Source organism: Bos javanicus, chromosome 1, assembly GCF_032452875.1.
Source record: "Bos javanicus breed banteng chromosome 1, ARS-OSU_banteng_1.0, whole genome shotgun sequence".
Classification (NCBI taxonomy): domain Eukaryota; kingdom Metazoa; phylum Chordata; class Mammalia; order Artiodactyla; family Bovidae; genus Bos; species Bos javanicus.
In genome coordinates this window covers 80,591,641-80,599,503 of record NC_083868.1, presented here as the reverse complement: position 1 = coordinate 80,599,503, position 7,863 = coordinate 80,591,641, and positions in this window count along the sequence as shown.

The following is a 7,863-nucleotide window of genomic DNA, read 5'->3' as shown; positions in this document are numbered from 1 at the left end:
GTGCCAAAATCCTGCATGAAGAAAATGTATTGTCAGAGGTTCAGCTTCATACAAAGCTAGCTTAGCCGAGGGACTTACTTCTTCCCAGCAACGACAACAGCATTCCACCAGGCTTCTGGTCATTTCCTACAATCTCTGCTTATCACTTTCTATGTTTTTCTTAGCCCTTTGAAGAGACAGGTTGAAAAGCTAGCCTGATGATCTCTGACCACTAAGAAAAGTCAGAAGAAAATGAGCAGGTTTTCAGTTCCTCTCAGGGGCCTCATTGAAGGAGGGTGGCCCACAGTGATTTCTGCTTTTTCTCAAGTCTTTGATTTTCTCTCTATTTCCTGGGCTGCCCAGTGACCCCTTATTAGCATCTACAAAGAGTCAGATATGACCCTAGTCCAGCCTCTGCCTTTTTTATTAGCTAGGTGTTCTTTGACAAGTGATCTGAGTCTTGTGACCTCAGTTAATTTATCTATAAAACAGAGATCAACTGAAAGGTGTACGGGAATGTTATTGCACATCAACTGTTTTGGGGGGAGAGACATGTAAAATACATACGGGTGAAGTGCAATAAACCATGGCATCATCCTTTGAATGTCGAAGTCACCAGAACCTAACATTGGCTATTAACTTACTGTAAGGAATCAAATACCTCGATTAAGAATACGGCTTCACCACTTATTGTTTAAGTGACTTGGTTAAGTCACTTAACCTCTTAGTTTCCTCATCTACAAATACGAATAATTAAGTCAATAGTATCTACTTAATTGGGTTGCCACGAGGGTTCAATGACAGAATGTCTGAAAAGTGCTTGATGTCAGGCACGTGGGAAGTGCTCAGTAGCTGTTAGCTTTATTTTTTAGAGCTTCCCTGATGGCACAGAGGGTAAAGCGTCTGCTTGCAATGCGGGAGACTTGGGTTCAATCCCTGGGTCGGGAAGATCCCCTGGAGAAGGAAATAGCAACCCACTCCAATACTCTTGCCTGGAAAATCCCATGGACAGAGAAGCCTGGTAGGCTACAGTCCATGGGGTCGCAAAGAGTCGGACATGACTGAGAGACTTCACTTTATTTTTTAGTGTTTACTATGTGCCAATACCCCTCATCCAAGTTAAGGAGCAATGGCTGCGCTTTGCTGGAGCAGCCGTGAAGAGATAGCCCACGCCCAAGGTAAGAGAAACCCAAGTAAGACGGTAGGTGTTGCAAGAGGGCATCAGAGGGCAAACACACTGAAACCATACTCACAGAAAACTAGTCAATCTAATCACACTAGGACCACAGCCTTGACTAACTCAATGAAACTAAGCCATGCCCGTGGGGCAACCCAAGATGGGCGGGTCATGGTGGAGACATCTGACAGAATGTGGTCCACTGGAGAAGGGAATGGCAAGCCACTTCAGTATTCTTGCCTTGAGAACCCCATGAACAGTATGAAAAGGCAAAATGATAGGATACTAAAAGAGAAACTCCCCAGGTCAGTAGGTGCCCAATATGCCACTGGAGATTAGTGGAGAAATAACTCCAGAAAGAATGAAGGGATGGAGCCAAAGCAAAAAGAATACCCAGCTGTGGATGTGACTGGTGATAGAAGCAAGGTCCAATGCTGTAAAGAGCAATATTGCATAGGAACCTGGAATGTCAGGTCCATGAATCAAGGCAAATTGGAAGTGGTCAAACAAGAGATGGCGAGAGTGAATGTTGACATTCTAGGAATCAGCGAACTGAAATGGACTGGAATGGGTGAATTTAACTCAGATGACCATTATATCTACTACTGTGGGCAGGAATCCCTCAGAAGAAATGGAGTGGCCATCATGGTCAACAAAAGAGTCCGAAATGCAGTACTTGGATGCAATCTCAAAAACAACAGAATGATCTCTGTTCGTTTCCAAGGCAAACCACTCAGTATCACAGTAGTCCAAGTCTATGCCCCAACCAGTAACGCTGAAGAAGCTGAAGTTGAACGGTTCTATGAAGACCTACAAGACCTTTTAGAACTAACACCCAAAAAGATGTCCTTTTCATTATAGGGGACTGGGATGCAAAAGTAGGAAGTCAAGAAACACCTGGAGTAACAGGCAAATTTGGCCTTGGAATACAGAATGAAGCAGGGCAAAGACTAATAGAGTTTTGCCAAGAAAATGCACTGGTCATAACAAACACCCTCTTCCAACAACACAAGAGAAGACTCTATACATGGACATCACCAGATGGTCAACACCAAAATCAGATTGATTATATTCTTTGCAGCCAAAGATGGAGAAGCTCTATACAGTCAGCAAAAGCAAGACCAGGAGCTGACTGTGGCTCAGACCATGAACTCCTTATTGCCAAATTCAGACTTAAATTGAAGAAAGTAGGGAAAACCACTAGACCATTCAGGTATGACCTAAATCAAATCCCTATGATTATACGGTGGAAGTGAGAAATAGATTTAAGGGCCTAGATCTGATAGACAGAGTGCCTGATGAACTATGGAATGAGGTTCATGACATTGTACAGGAGACAGGGATCAAGACCATCCCCATGGAAAAGAAATGCAAAAAAGCAAAATGGCTGTCTGGGGAGGCCTTACAAATAGCTGTGAAAAGAAGAGAAGCGAAAAGCAAAGAAGAAAAGGAAAGATATAAACATCTGAATGCAGAGTTCCAAAGAATAGCAAGAAGAGATAAGAAAGCCTTCTTCAGCGATCAATGCAAAGAAATAGAGGAAAACAACAGAATGGGAAAGACTAGGGATATCTTCAAGAAAATTAGAGATACCAAAGGAACATTTCATGCAAAGACGGGCTCAATAAAGGACAGAAATGGTATGGACCTAACAGAAGCAGAAGATATTAAGAAGAGATGGCAAGAATACACAGAAGAACTGTACAAAAAAGATCTTCACGACCCAGATAATCACGATGGTGTGATCACTGACCTAGAGCCAGACATCCTGGAATGTGAAGTCAAGTGGGCCTTAGAAAGCATCACTACAAACAAAGCTAGTGGAGGTGATGGAGTTCCAGTTGAGCTATTCCAAATCCTGAAAGATGATGCTGTGAAAGTGCTGCACTCAATATGCCGGCAAATTTGGAAAACTCAGCAGTGGCCACAGTTCTGGAAAAGGTCATTCCAATCCCAAAGAAAGGCAATGCCAAAGAATGCTCAAAGTACCGCACAATTGCACTCGTCTCACATGCTAGTAAAGTAATGCTCAAAATTCTCCAAGCCAGGCTTCAGCAATATGTGAACCGTGAACTTCCTGATGTTCAAGCTGGTTTTAGAAAAGGCAGAGAAACCAGAGATCAAATTGCCAACATCCGCTGGATCATGGAAAAAGCAAGAGAGTTCCAGAAAAGCATCTATTTCTGCTTTATTGACTATGCCAAAGCCTTTGACTGTGTGGATCACAATAAACTGTGGACAAGTCTGAAAGAGATGGGAATACCAGACCACCTGATCTACCTCTTGAGAAATTTGTATGCAGGTCAGGAAGCAACAGTTAGAACTGGACATGAAACAACAGACTGGTTCCAAATAGGAAAAGGAGTTCGTCAAGGCTGTATATTGTCACCCTGTTTATTTAACTTATATGCAGAGTACATCATGAGAAACGCTGGACTGGAAGAAACACAAGCTGGAATCAAGATTGCTGGGAGAAATATCAATAACCTCAGATATGCAGATGACACCACCCTTATGGCAGAAAGTGAAGAGGAACTCAAAAGCCTCTTGATGAAAGTGAAAGTGGAGAGTGAAAAAGTTGGCTTAAAGCTCAACATTCAGAAAACGAAGATCATGGCATCCGGTCCCATCACTTCATGGGAAATAGGTGGGGAAACAGTGGAAACAGTGTCAGACTTTATTTTTGGGGCTCCAAAATCACTGCAGATGATGACTGCAGCCATGAAATTAAAAGACGCTTACTCCTTGGAAGGAAAGTTATGACCAACCTAGATAGCATATTCAAAAGCAGAGACATTACTTTGCCAACAAAGGTTCATCTAGTCAAGGCTATGGTTTTTCCTGTGGTCATGTATGGACATGAGAGTTGGACTGTGAAGAAGGCTGAGCACCGAAGAATTGATGCTTTTGACCTGTGGTGTTGGAGAAGACTCTTGAGAGTCCTTTGTACTGCAAGAAGATCCAACCAGTCCATTCTGAAGGAGATCAACCCTGGGATTTCTTTGGAAGGAATGATGCGAAAGCTGAAACTCCAGTACTTTGGCCACCTCATGCGAAGAGTTGATCATTGGAAAAGACTCTGATACTGGGAGGGATCGGGGGCAGGAGGAGAAGGGGACGACAGAGGATGAGATGGCTGGATGGCATCACTGACTCAATGGACGTGAGTCTGAGTGAACTCCGGGAGTTGGTGATGGACAGGGAGGCCTGGTGTGCTGCGATTCATGGGGTCACAAAGAGTCGGACACGACTGAGCGACTGATCTGATCTGATCTGATCTGATGCGCCACACTGGACTAAGAGCTTGATGGCTGCTGCCATTCCCAACGTCCAACCCTTTTGTGAAACTGGCATTCTCCATCAAGCCTTTCTTTATCATCCGAGTCACCTGGGAAGCTCCCCAGCAAGTCTTCCTGGTGAGCAGATGGTGCAGTGGGGGACTGATTGAGCTTGTACCTTCAGCTGCATTGGTCATTTGAAATCTGGCATTCTTAATCTCTGCCCACGTAAGTGATACATAGAAATACGTCATGGTGAAAATATCCTCTTGGGGGTAACAATTGTGAAATTTTTGTAACTCGGACTAAAGCTCCTTGAGGATGGAGCCTGTCCTTTGTTCACTTTGGTATCTTCTATTCCTCTTTTCTTTAAAAAATACTTTATTTATTTTTGGCTCTGCTGAGTCTTGGTTGGTGCACACGTTTTGTCTAGTTGCAGTGAGTGGGGGCTACTCTCTAGTTGCAGTGTGCAGGCTTCTTATTGGTGGTTTCTCTTGTTAGGGAGCGTGGGCTCTAGAGCACCTGGGCTTCCGTAGTTGTGGCTCTTGGGCTCTAGAGCACAGGCTCAGTAGTTGTGGTGCATGGGCTTGGTTGTTCTAGGGCATTTGGGATCCTCTGGGACCAGGGATCAAACCCACACCTCCTGCATTGACAGGTAGATTCTTCACCACTGAGCCACCAGGGAAATCCCTCTTCTATTCATCTTAATGTTCCCTGACCTAGTCTATACCCTTTGTTGGCCATAGTGCTCAATAAATATTTGTCAAGTAGAACTAAATATCATCTCTTCAAGTTAATCAGATGCCACCTCCCAAGAAGTATTCTTCTCCTGGGTCATTTATTCTGACTTTAATTCCCATGCCTTATCTTGGCATGCCTTCCCAATGGACTTTCAATCCACTTTTCTTCCTGTCATGCATGCTGTAAATGGTTTGTTGCAGAACTATTTATAATAGTGGGAAAATTGAAAATGACCTAATGTCCAACTGCAGTAAAATGGCTGAATAATTTATGATGCACTCATAGATTGATAATAGCCATCACTTACCCGTGCTTATGATGCCATGTATTGTTCTAAGTGCTTTTCATATAATTAACTCTTTTAATCTTTAGAACCACTTTGTGAGGTAGATATTATTATTCTCATTTTAGAGATAAGGAAATAGAGCTAGAGAGGTTAATTAATTTGTCCAAAGTCACACAGTTAGGAAGTAGTAGTCAGGATTCAAACTCAGGCAGCCTGACTTCAGAGTCAGTATTCTCAGCCACTAAACTAAACTGTCCCTCATGCAGACAACAAACAGAGCAATAAACCACTAATAACTTGCCTAAGAATATTTGCCTTTCATCTACTAAGGGCTGAAATGAATGAATACATTTATTGTTCAATATACATGGGAAATATACTCTAAGTGGGGTAGAAAAGCAGCATATTCCTTATATGCATTATGATCTCAACTATGGAAAGAACACTGTACAGGAATTACCTGGGAGAAAATAGTCCTAAAGTTTCATTCATTCTGCTTGTGGTTGATGGGATTACGATTTTCCCCACTTGCTTCATATATATATATATACACGCACACATATATATAAATACATATACTTTTATTTATTTTTTTATGGCTGTGTTGGGTTGTCATTGCTGTGCATGGGCCTTCTCTAGCTGCAGTGAGCGGTGACTACTCTCCAGTTGCAGTACATGGGATTCTCATTTTGGTGGCTTCTCTTGTTGCTGAACATCAGTTCTAGGGTTCAGTAGTTGCATCTCCTGGGCTCTCGAGCACAGGCTCAATAGTTGTGGTGCATGGACTTAGTTGCTCCCGGCATGAGGGATCTTCCTGATCCAGGGATCGACCCATGTCTCCTGCATTGGCAGGCAGATTCTTTACCACTGAGCTGCCAGGGAAGCCCCCTTTCCTGCTTGCTTCTTTACACTTGTCTCACTTTTCTAAATTTCCTAAAGCAAGCTTTATCTGTAAAATGAGGGGGAAAATACTACTAAAAATCAGCGTTTAAAAACGTGAGGCCATATAGAGGCAGCTTTGGGATGGATCACCAATAGGTATCAAACACTTGTTTTTTTCGCCAAAACCATTTGTTAATTTCAAAAAAGTTTCATTAGCCCACAAACAAGCTCTCTTCTTCAAAACCTGCCCATTCCTGCAGGCTATTCTGACAGTCATCCTCGAGTCATAAATACACAGGAGGCAGCTTCCACTTGGGTCTGGAAGAAGTCTCTCAGGAAAAGCCAATTTCCTGGATCTCTTTGAGGGATTTATTACAAGCATCTGTGATTCTTTTACTGCTCCTTTGACCCTGTATTTCCTGCCGTTGCTGGTGCATCTAGTCTCCTGGGCATAGCTTTTGTATCTTGCCCCCAGGGCAGCAGTGCAACAGTGTGGGCTGCTGCAGCCAGTGACATGTCAGTAGTGGTTTGCTGGGTTTGTCTGGTCTTTGGTCTTTTGCAGCTCTGGGGACAGATGCAATATGAGGGACAGAGGCTTTAGTTTCAAGGCACAGCTCAGTACTCACTAGTGGGCTTTAAGCAACTCACTTTACCCCAGAGCCTCAGTGTTCTCATCTCTAAATGAGGTGATAAAGAGGCAAGTCTCTCTCACAGGTTACTGTGAATCTGAAGAGGGCTCAAGTGGGAGAATGTATATGAAAGCCATTTGCAAATATAGTGGTCCATAGTCATGTGAATTTTTCTTTTTTCCTTCCTTCCTTCCCTGCCTCCTAAGATCATGCAACCACTAAGCCACTGCTGGCTCTACCAGCCATTTCCCTGTCTTGTGGCTGCAGTCTTCCCATGAGGCTTGTCTCTGGTGTTCAGCCTTTGCTCTCTAGTGTTCTTCTCCCCTGGCCCACTCCATGCTCCACTAATCCTTTCCTGTAGGGACAGTAGGAAGTCTCTGGGATATTAGAGTGCTGTTACTCTATTTCTGATTGGGTTTCAGAGACTTAGCTGTGTCTGGGTATCTTCATCTTTGAAGCTGGTAGCACCGAGACTCAAGGTAGGGGGTGCAGGCAGACCACAGAGCAGTTCTTTGACCTTGAGCCTACCTTTATAATGGACAATAGGTGCTGAAAGCATTGAGGAGGGAGGGCTATTTAAAAGTCTTGATGAGCATCTACAGCAGGGCGAGGAAGAAGGGTTTAGAAGGGCATTTTGAGGTGCCCGTGTCTCCTCCCCTCACAAGTCTTTGTAATAACATCAACCTCCAGTTGAAGAATGCTATGAGAATACTTTGTGTGAGTGGATCATTGCAGATGAATGTTAAAAGCAGGGGACGCATTATTTGCATTAGCCAGTAACTTGCCTAAACTAATGACTGAGAAAGGCATGACTTAAAATATTATTCATGGGCAAAGGCTGACATCAGTAGGGGGCAGGAAGCTGAGATGGTGTCCAAATGGAAAGTAGGT